Raw genomic sequence first — 20396 nt, 5'->3', positions numbered from 1 at the left:
GAAGACTCAAGGGTGTAAAGGAAAAAACTATGGAAACTGTTCTCCAAAATACAATAATATACTTTTCCTAGCCAATTTATGGGATTGGCTAGCATTCCTGGAACAGATATAGGAATTTGGGAATAAAGGGAGAGATACTGAATTGCAAAAGGAAGTGCCCATGAAACCCTGAAATGAAGAAAGGCCCACGAATCGTCACAACCTAGCCGGTGCCCTTGGCTGTGCCCTGGTACGCTAAAGTAAAATGAGGGCAATGCACAGGGAAAACCGGCATGAAATTGTGTAACTCTGCCCAGCTCCACCTCTAGTCCAGTCCCTCAGAGACATCTCTTCTCTCAATAGGAAACAGTCAGATGTGAATGGTGGAAACATAAGATTAATAATATTTCTACAAATTGGGCCCATAAAAATTTTTATTCTATAAAATTTATAGAATAACTTTATAAAATGGGACCATTGTGCTGACCCCCACATATTTTGACTTTTAAAAAGCAATTTATCTGCAGCCCTGCTTGGCTTAAGTCTACAAGATATGTTACATTCCTTAGCAAACTATCTGTTATCTGCAGGAGAAATGCAGGTCATGAAATGCCAATAAGAACATGAGTCACCCCAAGTAGGGGACTTCTGTGACTCTTACACAGACCAGACCCCAGAACTCAGGGAAATAAAGATAATTCCTCCTAACCACAAAATCTGTAATGATCAGATTCCAATTAGAATCAGTCAGCATAGGCCGAAGTGACTTAGAGTTGTCATGGCAGTGGGGACTTAAAAGTCTGATGTCATCCTGTTGTTGGTCAAAAGTCAAGAGGTGAACTTGGGCAGGACTCTTTGGAAACCTGAGATCCCCAGTAAACTTGGAATATAGGAGAGGTATACTGTCCCTCTCCCCGACTCTCTTCCTTGAGATTACCCCCTTTTCCCTTTCCTATCCCTGGCCAGACAGGTTGCACAAGCCTATATCCCAGCAACCTGGTAGGCTGCAGCAGGAGGATTGCAAGTTGAAAGCCAACCTGGGGTGTAGCTCAGAGGAAGAGCACTTGCCGGACATGCATAAGGCCCTGGTTTGATCCTCAGCATTACAAAAAATAAAGTAAAATAAAGTAAAAAAAAAAAAAAAGTAAATAAAGAACATATCGCAATTAAAAAAACCCAAAAAGTCAGCCTTTGGAGATGCTATCTCAAAATAAATAAATAAATAAATAAATGAATGAATGAATAAATAAATAAATAAAAAGGCTGGGGATGTGGCTCAGTGTTTTCGTCCCTGGGTTCAATCCCCGGTACAATGAATATAAATATTGAAAAAAGAACACACGCCGGTTACTCTGAGGTAAATGTCTGAAATCTTTCCGACTTGATCACAAGAATCGGGGTTTGAAAGGGAGACCTTTGTGCTGCCTCCGTTTCCTGGAAGGCCCATGTCCTGCAGCACTGGGACAGAACTAACTGCCGTAAGGGAGCTTCTGGATAGGACCCTCTCAGTTTGAGTGTCTATGTTTTATGAATTGATATCTGCCAACACTTTCCATAAAACATACAAATACCTCTTATGAAAAACATGGTTTCCTATGAAGAGAGCACAATATGCCACTCTCAATATGGGGTCACCAAGTCTAAATGGTGGCTCCAGGAGGGGGTACAAGTCTTTGAAGGCATCTGGAAAACAAAGTCCTCAGGTCCGATGTGGTCGTCCCACATGCTCCACAGGCACGGATTCTGGGCTTTGGTGGTTTGAAGGTAGACTCTGCAGTTTCATGTGGAGGACCAAGTTTTGATTTCTGGCTAATGTATGTGATTGTCACTCGCTCTGCACGGTTCATCAATGCATCTACAGAGTGTCCATGGGAGTCTTTGTGGTACATGCCAGACTGGGACAGTGATCTTTTTGCTACTTCTGCTGAATTATTTATGAGTAAGGTAACTCAGGTCTCCACAGAAATATAGTCACCAGGAGCAAATTATGCAGACTTGATAGTGGTTTTAAGAGAAATGATACTCAAGAATTTGTCTAAGCAGCTGGTTGAGGTGGGGCTGAGACAGGAGGATTGAGAGTTCAAAGCCAGCCTCAGCATGGTGAGGCTTGCTAATTAGCACCTCAGTGAGACCCTGTCTCTAAATAAAATAGATAAATAAAATAAAATGCCCCTGAGTTCAATCTCCAGCACCAGGAAAAAAAAAAAAAAGGAATATTTCTAAGCAGTAGAGAAATGGTTGGCCTTAGAAACCATGTTGTGGTCTTGGAGGGATCAGTGTTTTGCCTGAGGTGTACAACCACCGCTCCGGGTTGTGTATTGGTAAAAAGTAAGTTCTAGTATATTTCTGTAGTGTGGAACCTTAGGAAAAATACCCTCACCACATTTACCAATATCTCTGACTGATTTAGGCGAATTATCATTTGGTCCTGATTGTGTACTTTAGCCCTGATTGTGTACTGGGCTTTGTACAGGTCGTCTGGTAACTTCTTTCTATGCAGCGGGGTGAAGAAACTGAAACTTCAGAGAGTTCTCCAGATACACCGAAAATAGAAATACACCAACAGTAGTACAAGTCTTAGAGGTCCTGGCCTTATGGGACCAGAAAAGAGCAAAGTTTGTGGTAATTACCTGTATAGAACTGTGACTGTGAGGGAGGGCCCTCTGGACTCCCAGAAGGGTAGAGGTTGGAGCCTGGGTGAATGTGGATGGGGGACTGAGGCAGTGCCGTCGGGCTCCAGAAAGGCATGGCACATCCAGAGAGGACAGGAGGCAGGGCAAAGTGCTGGCGGTTGTGACTCCCATTCTAGACAGACAGTAGGGGGCAAATATAAAGCAAATATAATTTATTAAATTTTGAGACAGTTTCTCCCTAAATTACTTAGGGTCTCCCTAATTTGCCAAAGTTGGTCTTGAACTTTCCAACTTCCTGCCTCAGCCTGCCAAGTTGCTGGGATCACAGGCGTTCATCACCGTACCCCACTGTAGATAAATTTTTAAAAACTGTTAGCTTAGGGTTCAGGTTGTGGCTCAGTGGTAGAGTGTTTGCCTGCATGTCTAGGGCACTGGGTTTGGTTCTCAGCATCACATATTAATAAAATAGAGGTCTATTGACAACTAAAAATATTTTTTGAGAAACTTGCTAGGCATGGTGGCACATGCCTATAATCCCACCGTCTCTGGAGGCTGAGGCAGCAGGATTACAAATTTGAGTCCAGCTTTGTCAATGTAGCAAAAACCCTGTCTCAAAAAATAGCAAGGGCTGGGGATGTAGCTCAGTGATAGAGTGACTTTAGGTTCAATCCATATACCTTTAAAGAAAAAAAGCTTATGTTTTGAGGTAGCACTAATTGTAAAAAACTTTAATTCTTTGACTGTGGCTCTCACCACCTTCAAAGTCAGCACTTAAGAGCTTCTTCCTCACTGATCACTGGCATGCTTTGAACCTTTCTGACATTCTAGTTCTATGTGCTCTAGACCCATATTTAAAGGCCTCATGATGAATTAAGTTCACCTGGATAATCTCCCCATTTTAAGGCCAATTTAATCACATCTGCAAAATTCCTTTTGGCATATAACCCTACATATTAATACAGTAAGAAAGCTAACGTTATACTACCTCAAGACAAAAAGACAGATCTTAAATAAAAAGTGGTACCAGAGACAAATAAGGATATTTCATAATTATAAAAGGCTTAACCTACCAGGAAGATATAACAATTACAAACACATATCCATCTAACAAAACCCCAAAAATACTGAAAGCAAAATCTGATGCAATTGAAGGGAGAAGTAGAAAATTCAACAATAACAGTTACAGATTTCAATACCATATTTCTAATAAGGGGTAGAAAAACTAGGCAAAAGATCAACCAGGAAATAAAATGTTTAAAACAACATGGCCTAATAGACACCAGTAGAATACCCCATTGAAAAAGAGCAGAATATACGTCCTCTCAAGTATACATGAAACATTCTGTAGGATAGACCACATGCTAATCCTTCAAATACACCTCAACATTTAAAAATACTGATATCATCTAAAGCTTTTGAGACTCTCAAAAACCTGGTGTATTTGCAGGCTGGCATGGGGTTGGGCAGTTTCCTTCACTTGTCATGACCGTTCAGTGGTACCTAGGGACGTGTCCACGGTCCTGCACGTGTGGGCCACCAGCCTAGAGAGCCAGGCAGCAGAAGTGAAGAGATACACATTCGAGAGGAGCCTCTCTCACTACTGGGGAGGAATTGTGCACAGGAAATGAGGTATGTCAGGGATCACTTTCTCCCATCTGGGCCTATATTTGTAACCTCAACTTCTTTGCCACTAAACCCCCTTGCACAGGAATTCTGTGGTAACTTCTTACCACAGAAATATTTTAAAATTTTAGATAATATGGTATTCTTCTCTGATTCTTCTCAGAAGAATCTCCCACCACAGACTCACAATCTTGATTTTTACCACGCTCTGAGAATACATCCTCAGGTCAACAGCATTGGTCGACCTGAAACTACTAATCATTGTTGCATAAAAACTGCTCCAAAGAATAGTTTCAATTGAAACAAGGTGGTCACTAATGTATTTGAGATATACATAAACTACTTCAAGATCTGTTTTGGAAAAAAAGATTCTGTGAAATCAAAGGTGACAGATTGGAAGAGATCCTGGGGAGGCAGAATGAAAGTGGCAAGCACACACTTGGCATATAGAGATTAAAAACAAAAACCCCACACACAGACGAGGAGGAGTGGATCAGGAGGCAGAGGCCTGAAACCTGTCTTCAAGTTAATGAGAAGCCAATGCGATTCCTTAGTGGAGGAAATGGAGCCAGCCTAACATTGGGCACAGCAAGAAGAACCTGAAGACAGAACCCATTCACATGTAGAGAATACCATACTCAGGATTTTTTCTATAATATTACAATAGTATGAAAAAATCTTGAGAGGAATCAGAGAAGAATACCATATTATCCAAAATTCTTAAATATTTTAAAGAAAAAAATGATGTCATGACAGTCCTCAAGATAATTTAAGAATTGGGGAAATATTGATTCCTTTGTGTTTTCTATGCACTTGCAAAAATAAAAAATGAATGTATGTTTGACTTTTAGACAGAGATGGCCTTTAGGATTGTCACACAGACACCGAGAAGCACTGTGGAGGGCACGGCGTCACCAGTGGCCTTGTGTGTCACTGTGGACTAGGGAGCCAGAGGCGGGAGTTGCTGAGATTCTATGACATCCTCCACCTTCTGATTCTGTTATTCAGCTCCAGGCCTGGCACAGGAGCCTCCCTCCTGTGGGGGTCTGAGCCACAGGCTGACTTAGGCTCTGAGTCTGGGCATCTTGGGCTTTATTTTTGTGGCTAAGGATTTGAAGGGTTGTGGCATGCCGACAAAGTTTATTCTAAAAGTAAGTCATGATCGAATCTGCTTTTTTTGTGTGTGTGTGGTGGTACTGGGGATTTGAATTCAGGGGTGCTTTACCACTGAGGTACACTCCCAGTCTTTTTTTCTTTGAGACAGGGTCTCACTAAGTTGCCCAGGTTGGTCTTAAACTTGTGATCCTCCTGTTTCAGCCTCCTTAGTTACTGCTATTACCAGTGTTTGCCACTATGCCTAGTTTCAAGTCTGCATTCTTTTGTGTGTGTGTCACCAGGGATTGAACTCAGGGGCACTTGACCACTGAGCCACATCCCCAGTCCTATTTTGTATTTTATTTAGAGACAGGGTCTCACTGAGTTGTTTGGTGCCTCGCTTTTGCTGAGGCTGGTTTTGAACACATGATCTTCCTGCCTCAGCGTCCCAAGTTGCTGAGATTACAGGCGTGCAGCACCATGCCTGGCCCAAGTCTGCATTCTTTATACTTGTTTTGATTCTTTTTTTTTTTTAATGTAAGGAAACTAAATTTTTAACACAATAAATTTTATAATTTATATACCATAGATTTCATCCATTATATTTGTATAGTTTGGTGATTTTTATTAGCTTACCAAGTAGTACAATCATCACCATGATCACTTATTTTTAGTTTATTATTTGTTTGGATCTCTTATCCCCAGGTTCTGGTTCTACTTCTACCACAACCTTTAGCATGGCAGTATCTCCCGCTACTCTTTCTGGTCCAAGGAAAGAAATGAGCATTCTGGAATCTAACCAGTACCTGCTCTCTCAGCTGGAAGAAAGCAAACAGAAATTGCAAGATCTCAGAGAGAAATACCTCACTTCCAAAGCTACAGCTTTCTCTCTGGCCAACCACCTGCAGAAATATGGTAAGTCCTACTGGGGCATGGTCACCAAAGTGATAAATGTACATCAGAAGTTAAATATTCTTCAAATTTTCTGCCATGCGACCAGCATGCTAGCTTCATACTAGAGGTTCGAAACACAGAAATTAACCAGTGAGATCAAATTAAAGACACGTAACTCTCAAATTACCTTTTTCTTGCCCAGCTCAGAGACGGCTTCCCCCAGCTCTTGCCTCTAGCCACCTGACCGGGTAGCAAGGTTTACACAACAGACTAGCAAGAGAGAGCGAGCACACCAGAAAGTGAGCTTTTATTGGGGAACAAAAAATTCAGGGGAAAATTCCATCCAATAAAGGTCGAGGGGGACAGCATTCCAAGGTCAGGGTCAGTGATTGGCCTCAGGGTCAGTGGTCAGTCACACCCCCACACGGACAGGCTCTCTCATCAGGAGAGGGCCGGGAAAGCTCCGACACAGTTAGCCAGAGCGCCTCAGACCCAAACCGGGAGTCGCCCAATCACGTGCGAGAATGGCTTCCCACACTCTAACACAGCTTGCTTGTCTGAGCGCCTCACACCCAGCCAGGAAGATAGCTCAATCACGTGCGAGAACGGATTCCCACATATCCCTCCTTTTTTCTTTTAAAAATCAGGCGATGATTTACTCTCTCGAGCCTCTGCACTTTTGCTCCGAAGACTCACCATCCTATAATTACAAGACAAAAGAGAATTAACAGCAAAGAGAACAATCCAATAATGTACGAGGCCGAGTGTTTAAGAATATTTCCAGGGTTAAATCCATTTAACTCCTTCAATATCTGGTTAGCCAAAGAAGAAGGATCTGAAAAATCAGCTCTATTATTTTGAATTTCTGGGATATGGTGGTGAAGTTCCAAAAGATCCAAGCTATTGTTATTATTTTGCCAAATACCTAACAAATGGTTCTTAACCTTCTCCCAATCCCAGAGAGAAGCATTGTACTTGGCAGCTGTAACACACACATATTTATAATTTGTGTGGCATTTAAGCCTTTCCTCAAACTTTAAAGCCGAAAGTTTTATGTCTGTAACAAACCTATGTCTGTAACAGTCGCCTCTAAGGCGTTTAACTTAGTCTCAATCCTTTCATCAATATTTACTTGATTACACAGAGCCTTGGAAGTATTTTGGGCTAAATTAAGAAATTTTGCATGTTGAATATTTTGAGATAAGATTATTGAGGCAGTAACACTGGATGCAATAAAAGAAACAGCGCTAAAACACCAACAATTATAATTCCAATAGCACGTTTAGGTCTCACTAGCTGGGCTGATTTGAAAACCAGCATCAGCGTACCATGGCTCTGAAATATTAGCAGGCAATAAAACAAAAGAGGGCTGATGAAGTATTAGCACTCCTTTTCCTCCATTATACCTAGTAATACAATTGGTTAGGTTACATTTGTTACATGTAACAACATATCTGTCATCTATCCATTTAACTTTTACATTTCCAATAATTAAAACATAAGGAGATTGGACACAGGCTCGTAAGCCATAGCAAGATCCCTCCTTACAGCTCTTGCCAACAAATTTTGGTAAAGGCTTGTCTGTAAAATGTAAGAATTCTGAGGTAGCAATTAAACACCAAACATCTTTTTGAATACCACCCTCACTGTGAGTCAAAATATTACTAACAAATCCTGCAGGTGTCATAGCAGAATTTTTTTTGTAATTGTCTCTTATCAATTTTTGGAGACCAGTCTAAAATATACCCACTATCTTTAGACACCTTATGTTGTACAGGAAGGGTATTTACACAATCTATCCATCTAGGAAAGGTGCCAATCTCAATTGCAGAATTATTTGGACAGTGGGGTATCCGTGGAGGTTTTGCAGAAATGACTGGTTTGTTATGGGAAAGTCCCATCTTAATTACTGATCTAGTATGAGTTTTTTTTGTTTGTTTGTTTTTTAAAGAGAGAGTGAGAGAGGAGAGAGAGGAGAAAGAATTTTAAATATTTTTTATTTTTTAGTTCTCGGTGGACACAACATCTTTGTTGGTATGTGGTGCTGAGGATCGAACCCGGGCTGCACGCATCCCAGGCAAGCGCGCTACCGCCTGAGCCACATTCCCAGCCCTAGTATAAGGTTTTAAGTCTCCATAAATAGTATGATTAGTCAGTCTAGGTCTACCAATCGCTGTCTTTTCCTCAAATACTTTCAGACAGCCAGCATGTTTATTGTGGGACCAACACAAAGGTAATTGGGCACTGTGGCCAGAATAATTAAATCTAGTCACATGATTGGGAGTAATATGAGTATCTGTAAATCCTCCCATCATGAATGAGTCATTAGTAAACACTGGAATAGATTCTCCAGTCCACACAGCTGGGTGTACCAGGGGTGGATCTGGGAAATATGTCCAGTAAGTGTCTATCTGATTCCCCTTTACCTGACAGCCCAGCAGGGCAATTACTGTTGCTATCATCATCACTGGGGTCCTGTTTTTTCCTAGGAGTCGAATTATTCGGGAAGCCTGGGTTGTTAGCTTCTTCACGTCTTCCCATGAAATCAGCCTTTCGGCTGGTTCAGTCTGGTTTTTCTTCGTCCTTCTTCTATATCTCTTCCTTTTGAATGGGGGCTTCTCTGGGTCGATCTTCAGTCGCTTGAATCTGGGTTCTATCTCTTCCATGTCTGATAGCACGTTCAGGCACCCAGACAGGACGGAAAGCACCTTCTGGAAAAATACAAGCATGACCTCTGCCCCACATAATCACTGGGTCTGGGCCTTTCCACTGACTGGTCTGTAAATCTTTCCACAAAACTCTGCCTAAAGGGCCTGTTACTGCAGGAGACATATGTCTGTCAGCTGCAGTGTGACCTTCTGCGTCACAATTAAAAAAATTTAAAATGAACAGGCATGGTTGAGGCTATTTTGGGGAGTCATAAACCTATTCTGCCCTTTTAATTTTTGTAATTGAAGCTTAATAGATAAATGAGCTCGTTCCACAATGGCTTGACCTTGGGGATTATAAGGAATTCCTGTTTTATGATTAATTTGAAACTCTTGGCAAAATTGTTGAAAAGAAGAGCTTACATAAGCTGGTGCATTATCTGTTTCAATCTATAAAGGGCACCCTAACATAGCAAAGGCCTCTAGGCAATGAGAAATTACATGTTGAGTTTTTTCATTTGTATGTACTGTGGCAAAAATAAATCTGCATTATTCACCAAATGGAGGAATACGAGTTACATCCATTTGCCATATTTTGATTTGGTTTTAATCCACGGGGATTTACCCCTGATGACAAAGATGGAGAATGAATGACATACTTAGGGCAGTGACTTACAATTTGACGAGCTTGTTCTCTGGTAATATTAAATTTTTTACATAAGCTAGAAGCATTTTGATGATGTAAGGAATGGGAAGCTTGTGCACAATTATATGGAGACATCTGTTGAAAAACAGCTACTAATTTATCAATCTTGTCATTTCCTGAAGCTAAAAGTCCTGGAAGATTAGTGTGAGCCCACATGTGTCCTATGAAACATGGGTATTTTTGCATTTGTACTGCCTTTTGTAAGTTATGAAATAATTTAAATAACTCTTGTGATGAAGTATATCCCAATAACTGAAGTTTCAATATTTTTGGTAACTTCAACTGCATATAAGCTGTCAGAATAAATGTTAATAGGCTCATTTGTAAGGTAATTTAAGGCACAAATGAGAGCTTGAAGATCCGCTCTTTGGGCAGAAGTATATAAAGTTTGCATTACCTCTGTGTAAACACAACTATAAAAACCTGCTTTACCTGAGCTTGAACCATCAGTGAACACAGGGCTCCATCTATAGGCTGGGCACATACAATCTTTGGAAAACTAAGCAGTGTTAATGATGCAAATTGAATAATTTTATCACAAGGGTAATGACTATCTATCTGGCCAGGAAAATCAGCAAAAGCTATCTATCATAAGCTAGAAATTTGAAAAAGCCAATTGTTTTGTTGAACAGAAAATGGAATAATTATGATATCAGGCTCAGATCCAATTAATTGTAAAACTCTCGTTCTACCTTTAATTACTAATTGAGCAATACAGTCATGAAAAGGAATCAATGGGGCTGGGGATGTGGCTCAAGCGGTAGCGCGCTCCCCTGGCATGCGTGCGGCCCAGGTTTGATCCTCAGCACCACATACCAACAAAGATGTTGTGTCCGCCAATAACTAAAAAATAAATATTAAAAATTCTCTCTCTCCTTAAAAAAAAAAAAATTTTTTTAAAAAGTGCATATTTATTAAAAAAAAAAAAGGAATCAATGTTTTTTGAGGGGAGTGAGCTAAATAAATCCACTCAATAACTCCCAATCTTTGCCATATGGCTCCTGTTGGGGTATGCTCAGTTGGAAATATTAATAAATACAGTATTTCTTTAGGATCAACTCTAGTAAGTTGTGCATTTCTAATTGCACTTTCAACCTTTTTAAAAGCTGTTCTAGCCTCTATTGTTAGCTGACGTGGAGATGTTGGGGAAGGATTCCCTTGTAATATCTGAAATAAAGGACTTAAATCAGAAGTAGTTAGTTTTAAGGATGGCCTCAGCCAATTAATATCTCCTAATAGCTTTTGAAAATCATTAAGGGTATGTAACTCCTTAACTCTTATCTGAAGATTTTGTGGACGGATTGTACGTCCCTGAATTATCTGACCTAAATATTGAAAAGGAGGCATCTTTTGTATTTTTTGAGGAGCAATGCATAAACCCATTGCTGTAAGTGAAGCCTCTTACTGAGTAAAAATTTCTGAAAGTACCTCTGGATTAGCATGAGCCAATATCATCCATGAAATGAATAATATTCGATTCAGAAAAGCTATTTCTTATAGGAGCTATCGCCTGATCTACATATTTCTGGCATAATGTAGGACTGTTATGCATTCCTTGGGGGAGTACCTTCCAGCAATATCTTTTAACAGGTTTTTAAAAATTAATTGCTGGGACAGTGAAGGCAAATTTTTCACAATCTTCAGGATGTAACCTTATAGAGAAAAAATAATCTTTTAAATCTATTACCATCAAGCTATAGTTTAAAGGGATGGCTGTGGGGGAAGGAAGTCCTGGCTGTAAGGATCCCATAGGCTGAATGATTTATCGCCCTTAAATCCTGTAGTAATCTCCAATTACCTGATTTTTTCTGGTAAAATGGGGGGTGTTCCAAGGACTAAGTGTTGGCTCTATATGACCAGCCTGAAGTTGTTCCTCAACTAACCTATGAATTACTTTAAGTTATTTCCCTGAGATGGGCCACTGAGAAATCCATATAGGCTCCTCTGTGAGCCAGGTAATCTTTTCAGCTGTCTTTTGGATCGGGGAAACACTAAAGGGCCCCTAGTAAAAATTTTGGTTTGGAGTATTTACTAATCTCTGTCGCGGAGAATGGTTTTCAAGCAGATACTCTCCCTGAAAGGTTTTCTTATCATCTCCAGGAAAAAAAAAAACCCTGATTAACTTCCTCAATTGATCTTATAGAATTTGGAGTTACTAATAACAATCCCATTTTAGCTAAAATATCCCTTCCCCATAGGTTTGCTGGTAAGGACTCTAACACATAAGGTTTAAAAACTCCACTGTTCCCATCAGAATCCTCCCAACGGAGATAATTTGCACTTTGAGCAGGCTGTGAAATTTGTCCCATTGCCTCTAGGTTAGCTGGTGCTACATGTAAGGGCCAATTCCTAGGCCAGAATTTACTAGAAAAAATAGAAATATCTGTCCCAGTATCTAGAATTCCTTTGATTTTTTTATGATTAATTTTAAGTTCCAATAAAGGGCTCTCCTGTAGCACTAATTGAGACCAGTACATTCTGTCTGGCGGTTTGGAAACTGAATTTACTTGAGGGTGTTCATCTGAATCACAGGGTAATAAAATTAATTGGGCAAATGTATCTTTTGGAGTAAGCCGTAGGGCATAATTGGACCTTAGAGCAACATTTAATTGTCCTTTAAAATTAGAATCTATTGCTCCAGGTATTACCTCCAAGGCCTCTTTTAAATCATTATGTCCCAAAATTAAACCTATACTTTTTTCAAGGAGTGGCCTGAAAATCCCAGTAGGAATTTGTTTTGGCCCTGATTCAGGATTTAATTCCATTGTCACTGAGGGTCATAAGGAAAATGGCAGCCTGCCATGGCCAGTGCCAGTCAAACTGTGCGACCCCTCCTCCAATTCCCCATTTCTTTGGTGGGACCGGGGAAGGGCCGCGGAAGGGCTGATTGGAAGTTTTTTTCCCTGCCAGGAGGAAATGACAAGAAGGCGGGCTGACCAGCGCCATCTTGATCCGCCACGTGGGCCCGAGCCCTGTAATACTTACTGCCAACAGCAGAGGGAGCCCTGGACTTAACATTAGGAGCGCGGCATTCCCGGGCGTAATGACCACTTTTCCCGCAGAGGTAGCACCTCCCGGGGCGTTTTCGGGCCAATTCCTGTGGCTGCAAAGTTTGTTTTAATGCAGCAGCTAATGTTACTATTTGTAGATGAGTCCAATCGATCTCAGAACACAAACGGATAAACTCAGAAACTGTCCCTTTTTTCCTATGGGGTCTGAGAACAGCCTGACAATATTTATTTGCATTTTGAAATGCCAATTGTTTAACAATGAATTCACGAGCGCCTGGGTCTCTTATGGAACGGTTGGCTGTCTGATACAGTCTCCCTACAAAATTAGAATAAGGTTCACTAGCACCTTGTCTAACCTTAGTTAGAACTAAATTAGATTGGTCTTTGGAAACTATCTGTTTCCAGGCACGTTTGGCACAAGCAGTTATCTGATCATATACTGCAAATTCATAATTTAACTGTCTTTTCAAATCGGTAAATTCACCCGTTCCTAAAAGCATTTCCACTGGTGTCTGGAGATTCTGTCTCCTATTCCTTTCTGCTTGTTTAGCACAAAAATCAGACCAGTAGGACTTCCAAAGCAAGAAATCCCCGCCACTCAGGCAAGCTCTAGCTAACCAAACCCAGTCACTCGGTGGGAGCGGTTGTGAAGCGATAGTCTCCAGCAAATTTTGCGCAAAAGGTGAATTTGGACCGTAAACCTCACAAGCGCTCTTTAATTCCTTGATAGTCTTAAAAGGAATTACCGCGTGGACGCGAACCCGCTGATCCTGTTCATTAATCTGCTCAAAACCTGGGAAAAGTTGAAATTCGCTAATGTCCTCCCCCGCTTCCTGTGCCTTCTTAACACCTGGCTGGAACGGGGTAAGGAAAGTCCTTGTTAATTCAGAGTACCTGTTAAATCTCGTCTTTTTAGCAGACAATGGCCGAATTCTAATAGCCTGGGCAGGCAGTGTTAAACGCAGCCTGTTAAAATTTCCCCGCAAGTCCTGGATCTCAATGTCTGATTCCTCTCCCTCAGACTGCGACTCCTCAGCTGAGTTTTCGCTGTTGCCATTTTGAAATTGGGCTTCTAAGCCACGTGGTGGAGAAGGGCTTTTTACCTCTCTAGGAATTTCTTCTGGATTTTCCTCTCCGGGAGGATTACTTTCTATCCCTCCAGGAGGACTTTCTATGCCTCCGGGAAGACAACTATCTATCCCTCCGGAGGCTTCCTTTCTATGATCTTCGTCTCTATGATCTTCCTCCAAGTCACTCTGACTCACTTCAGGCAAGCTTACATTTCTCACTTTCGGTTTAGCCCCGAGAGCTTTTGTCTTTATCGGGCTTAAGGGAAAGGAGATTACCTTGGCCTCAGACAGGTTTTCCATTTGAATAGACTTAATGGCTCTCTGAATACCCTTCAATAGATATTCAGGGGGCCATGGACTCTGGCCCATGTAATCAAAAAGACAAATTTCTAAAGCAGTCCATACTCTTTGAATGTTATCAAAATTTCCAGGTAATTCATTAGAAAGGCAGATTTTATGTAATTTCCTTCCTAATTTGTCCCAAGTATGTAAATTTGGCGAATCTTGGTCACAAAACCAAGGGCAAAATTCACCTACAACCTTTAAGAATTGTAACAACTGAGTCTTTTTTATTTGCCTTCCTTTCTGATTAATTATCGTTTCTAAAATAGTCAAGTACATGTCCTTATCAGTAGAAGTTGAGTTTCCCATTATTAATAATTTTAACGTCTCGTCGCTTCAGTACCTCCTGGTACTTTTGTGACCCCAAAATGTCACCAATTCCTTATTTCTATAGCGCGCTCACACCCAACCTAGTTAATCTAATATGTCCCCTCTTGGGCGCCACTTCTGCCGTAAACTAACTAGTGAGATCAAATTAAAGACACATAACTCTCAAATTACCTTTTTCTTGCCCAGCTCAGAGACACTCCTCCTAGCTCCTGCCTCTAGCCACCTGATGGGGCAGCGAGGCTTACACAAGAGACCAGCAGGAGAGAGGAGGAAGCACACCAGAGAGTGAGTTTTTATTGGGGAACAAAAAATTCAGGGGAAAATTCCATCCAATGAAGGTCGAGGGGGACAGCATTCCAAGGTCAGGGTCAGTGATTGGTTTTCAGGTCAGTGGTCAGTCACACCCCCACACGGACAGGCCCTCGCATCTGGGAAGGGTGGGGAAAGCTCGGACACAGCTGGTCTGAGCGCCTCACACCCAGCCAGGGAAGTAGCTCAATCATGTGTGAGAACGGCTTCCCACAAAACTTTTTTCTTTTCTATCCTTCATCAAAATAGACTTCATCCTGGCTGTGCTCCTAGGAAGGTAGAAGTGGGTTTCTGCCCTCAATTTGCAGAGGTTGAAAGAACTGAAGAACAAAGAAATAAAGTTTGTAGGAAGAGAGTAGGGAGAAATAGAGACTAAAATCTTGTTAAAGGTGCTAAATTGTTTTTTCTCAGAAACATGTGTCACCACTTTTGGCTGAAATCTCAGGATTCAGTTCAAGCTGTTTCTGAACACCTATTTGTAAGGCATTATGCTGGGGAGAAAGAAGTAATAGTGTATCCTAACTGCCTTAAAGGAGATGAAAGCTGTCGGTTCCCAACTGACTCACAGACGTTTACAGATGAGAATATTAATAGCAGACAAATAGGGAAGTCTTGATGCCTTAAGAAGATTCCATTCCCACCTAAGCTCCAGGAAGACATCACATTCTGGTCAGATTGAGGGTATTTCCAGGAAAACCAGAGATTCTATAACACCCTTTCTATCTCTTCCTGAGTGAATATGAACTTTGTAGACAAAAAGCAAGTCCAGGTGGACCTCTAGGTTCTGGATTATGTATGAGACACTTGGCCAAAATGAGAATAAGACCAAGTGAAGACCACCAGTCTCAGTCCCAGTTGAGTCCAGTACAGAGTCCACAGCCAGCTGTCACATTTGGAAGTCCAGCGGGAACCCCCTATCTATTGACAATGAGGAGGAAGAAGGGAAACTGCAGTGATGGAGAACCACATGGGAAAATGGGCATGAGTGGAATGCAGATATCAGAAGAGGATCCTGCAAACTTTGAAATGGAATTTGCCTTTAAATTTCTGCAATTTTTCAATAAATCAAGGAGGAGGGGTAAATTTTGCTATCTAGTCAGGCACAGTGGCACCTGCCTGTAATCACAGTGACTCTGGAGTCTGAGGCTGGAAGATCACAAGTTCAAGGCCAGTCTCAGCCATTTAGCAAGGCCCTAAGCAACTTAGTGAAACCCTGTTTCAAAATTAAAGATAAAGAAGGGCTGGGGAATTGGCTCAGTGGTTAAGCATGCCTGGGTTCAATCTCCAGGACCAAAAAAAAAAAACAAAAACTATCCAACTTATTGTCGTAGACACACAAGTAAAACTTAAAGCCCACTTATTAAAGAAGTAAAAAGATGAGCTCTGGATTGTGGAAATACTGAGTTGCTGTTGTTGTTTTAAACATCATTTATCACAACCATAACACAACTTCAAGACACACATTTTTGAAGCTGAAGAAGAAACATGTTACTTAGGACTTTATATCAAATTAATGTAGAGCAGTGATTAAAAGCATGTGCTCGGTGTGGTGCGCCTGATGCTTATGGTACAGCTGCAGTGGGAAACAGGAGTTTGAGACGACCAGCCTGGGTAACATACTGGGACCCTGTTTCGGCAAAAACAAACAAGAAACCTCCAAAGAACATGTACTCTTGTGTAATAATGCTTTCTGGTTTTGAATCTCACTTGTGTTTTATAATACCAAGAACAAAACCTAGTGTAAATATGGACTTTTATTAATAATAAATAACGTATCAATACATGCTAGGCAAGCACTTTTTTATTTGCCTGAGCCACAACTCCAACCCAGATACACTTTTAAATCTTTGAAATACTTTGGAATCATTAGTCTTGCAGTTCTTGGTGTCTTCCCAAATACACAGGAAATCACTATTTCATGCCCCAGCTTAGTGTAAGAGGCCAAAGGTTTGGTAATCATGGTCAGACCTCAGGAAATGTGAATTCTGACTCTGCCAAATACCAATTGAATCACCTTGCCAGGTAATTTTATCTGCCCGTGAACTTCTTCCCTTACCTCTAAAATAAGGAGTATAGTTGAAGATTGAAGAGTAAAGATGTGAAAATCTCTGTAGAGCTGGGTGCAGGGGTTACTTTTGCCTTCTCCCCTGGAGGCAGTGACCACAGCAGTATGTTGGGCTTCCCACTGAGACAAGCTTGTCTGTCTTCCCAGGGTGTGAGGAGTACAAAGAACTCATTAAATCTGTGCTGGAAGAGGAGCTGCAGTCTGAAGAGGGCGGTGTGGCAGAGGAGTTGAGACGAGGTGCAAGACTTGGGTAAGGAGGTACCTGCATGAAGATCATGAATACAGCTGCCCAGGCTGGTAGAATAAAAAGTGAATTTGTGCCAGCAGAAGGGCAGAAATGCATAGGATAGGCACAGAACTAGACAAAGACAATCAATGGGGCTGCTGTCTACTGAGGGCTCCAGGGCTCTCCATTAATAACATATGAATCAAATGGAGACAGAGGCCAGGGTTGGAATAATAAGTATTGGCTTCTAGCTTTGTGTCCTTGAGCAAATTTACCTAATTTTCCTGCAGGTCAGTTCCCTCAGCTAGCTCATCTGCAAAGCGAAAATATTGAGTATCTAACTCAGAGGGTTGCAAAGATTAAATACTGAATAGAACCATCTCTGACACATGGTTCTACTATAATCATTATACTTGCTCTATTTTTATAGGTGTGGATTTGTCATTAATGAACTTTTCCTTTTTTCTTTTTAGTACCAGGGGTTGAACCCAGGGGTGCTCAACCCCTGAGCCACATCCCCATCCATTTTTATTTTTTTTTCTTTTTAGTTGTAGATGGACACAATACTTTTATTTATTTATTTATTTATTTATTTATTTATTTATTTATTTACTTTTATGTGGTGCCAGAGATTGAACCCAGTGCCTCAAACATGCTAGGCAAGTGTTCTGCCACTGAGCCACAACCCTGACCCCTTTTTTATTTTTTATTTTGAGATAGGGTCACACTAAATTGCTTAGGGCCTTACTAAGTTGCTGAGGTTGACTTTGAACTTTCTATCTTCCTGCCTTAGCCTTTTGAGCCACTGAGATTATAGGCGCGCACCACAGCACCCGGCCAATGGGCTTTTTCTATGAGAGATATTTTCAAGTTTTCCGAAGTGACTTTCCATGCAAAAGTGTTTCTCCTTCCCACTTTAAGTATCATACTATGTAGAGTATTAACTGTTAGGACTACTGGACAGAGAACTGAGTGGTTGTTTTCTGGAAAAGGCATTATTAATTGGCTCTGGACCAGCACTGCCCTTCCTTGGAAGATTTCAAACATAGGATAGATTGTGATGTTCCAAAATTTCTGTTGACCTTTTGTTAAAATGAAATCCTAGAAATTTAAATGTGTAAAACCCACTAACATAGAGATCTTTGATCAAAGCAGGCATAGGTCACTTCCCCTAACACTTCACAAGAACCCTGGAATAATTTGGACAACAATCTGTACTTTGTAGGAAAGTTTGGAGGAGATTCAGGCGTCAGATTGGCCAGGTGACTGTAAATGTTAATCCAGTTTTATGATTACATGAGTCTAAGCATTAACTGAACAACTACTTATATGTGTAAATGCTACTTACCGGGGGCTGTAAGTTGGGTAAGATGTGTCACTGTTGCTTCACAGAGCTCACATTCTACATTGGAACCCATAAGAAATATGTGTATAATAATTAAAAACAAAATCTCCCATAGAGTGAGAACTTTATTTACTCCTGATTAGATTTATCTTCAGGTCCTTCAAAAGAATGCTGTCCTTCTTGACCTTTACACTGATTTTTCTTTTCATCTTTCAATTAACACCAGATATACTTGTCCAACGTTTCTATCCCTGGCTTATTTGGTCACTTACTGCATAATGCTCGGTGTATATTATAAGGAAATGGACTTGGGTTGAAGTGAGGAACTAAAGGAGCATTTTAAAAATATGTATATTTTTAGATGTTGATGGACCTTCATTTTATTCATTTATTTATATGCAGTGTTGAGAATCAAACTCAGTGCATCACATGCTAGGCAAGTGCTCTACCACTGAGCCACAACCCCAGCCCTCCTAAAGAGGCATTTTGAAAAAACCAAGTTAGTAAAACTCCACAAACCCAAGGATGCTTCTTTGTTCCATTTGCCTCAGGCAAGTCAGACAGCTTGCACAGGAATTCAATTTGGCAAGTTCCTGGGGGCATTCTCAGAGACATCTCTGCTCCTGTAACTACCATTCATGACGTTCACTCCTACAGTTCACTCTTTTTTTCCACCTTAGGAAATCTGATAGCCTGTTTCAGGCTCAGGCCCAAGAACTGACCTATTTACGGCAGAAAATACAGGAAGGGAGAGGTGTCTGCTATCTTTTTGCTCAGCACGTGAAAAATGCAGTCAAATCTTTTGAGAGTGTCCTCAGGAGCACTGGCGTCACCAGCTATCATGGACAAAGACTCTGTGAGCAACTGACCCAAGGAAGCAAGCTGGCAGAGCACCTTGCCCGCAGGCTCACCACTGGTAAACTGGCTACAGGCTCTGAAGATGAGTTCCTCCCAGACCCCCAAAGGAGCAGGAGAGAATGCAAAGTTTTTCCCAATGTAGATTATTTTAGTTTTGAGTATGATCTTTAACCTACATGCTATTATTTCCTTTTTAGAGAACCCAGGTAAATACTTGTAATGTTCTTTTTTGTTTTCTTTTTCTTTTTTTTTTTGTACTGGGAATTGAACTCAGGGGCACTCAACCACTGAGCCCCATCCCCAGCCCTATTTTGCATTTTATTTAGAGACAGGGTCTCACTGAGTTGATTAGTGCCTTGCCATTGCTGAGGCTGGCTTTGAACTAGCCATCCTCCTGCCTCAGCCTCCTGAGCTGCTGGGATTACAGGCATGGCATGACATTCTTTCTTGAGTCCTTAGTCTTTAATCAGTAAGAGGTAGCTGGTTTACTTCATCTTGATGAGTGTGAAAAGAATTCATCTTTATTTCTGAAAGATATTTTAATTGGATATAGGATTTTTGGTTGAATCACCCATGAAAACATCAGAAGCATAGCAGAGACAGACTGAACCTGGAGAGTCCCCTGATTTTGGAGTGGAGGTAGAACAGGGTCATTTGTCCTCTCCTCTGAGAGTGGGCTAGGTTCTTCATGATGGCAGTAATGGTACTCACAGCCATGGTCTAGCAACCAGCCTTGTGCAGAGAATAAAGGTTATAGCTGGAGAAGTTGAAGAGCTGGGCAAGTATCCTGTAAGCTGGTGAAAAAATCACATTTTTAACTTTTTGTGAATGTCCTAATGATAGTTTATCATGTCAGGAGCACCCCTGCTCAGAGAAGTCTGCCAGGCTACTTCCCAAAAGGTACAACCTGAGGCTTCCTGGAATAGTTTTCTGAGTGCTCTCAACAAACATATAGCATGTTATGTCCCTGATCACACAGCCCTCATGTCTCCAGTGTGTAAAATGTGACCTATTTAACTTATGACGAGATCTTCTGCTTTTTTTTTTTTTTTTCCAGAAAATCATAGTAAGAAGGATGAAGACAGACAAAGGCTACAGGCTGTCAGGTAACTGAATGATGAAGGCTGATGATGGAATGGTGCCATCTAGAGAGGATTCCAGAGGCAGGGAATTAAGAGGTCAAATGTCTCAAATTCAGGCAAAAACCAGAAACTGCTTATTATACCTGTTTCATTTAATCATTTTACAGTGATGGATCCTTT

At 41.1% G+C, this 20396-nt stretch overlaps 1 long non-coding RNA gene across 1 annotated transcript; it reads right to left on the bottom strand.

The window, feature by feature from the left end:
* Positions 1–6523: 6523 nt before the first annotated feature.
* On the bottom strand, positions 6524–13651 carry LOC144249204 (uncharacterized). The gene is made up of 3 exons (XR_013342184.1): positions 13484–13651; positions 8651–8935; positions 6524–6924 (listed from the first exon to the last, which is right to left on the bottom strand). It is a non-coding gene; the product is annotated as an uncharacterized LOC144249204 (long non-coding RNA).
* Positions 13652–20396: the final 6745 nt, after the last annotated feature.

Source organism: Urocitellus parryii, chromosome 11 (genome assembly GCF_045843805.1).
Source record: "Urocitellus parryii isolate mUroPar1 chromosome 11, mUroPar1.hap1, whole genome shotgun sequence".
In the NCBI taxonomy this organism is placed as follows: Eukaryota; Metazoa; Chordata; class Mammalia; order Rodentia; family Sciuridae; genus Urocitellus; species Urocitellus parryii.
Note: the sequence above shows the minus strand (reverse complement) of the source record. Positions and strands in the feature narration are given on the sequence as shown.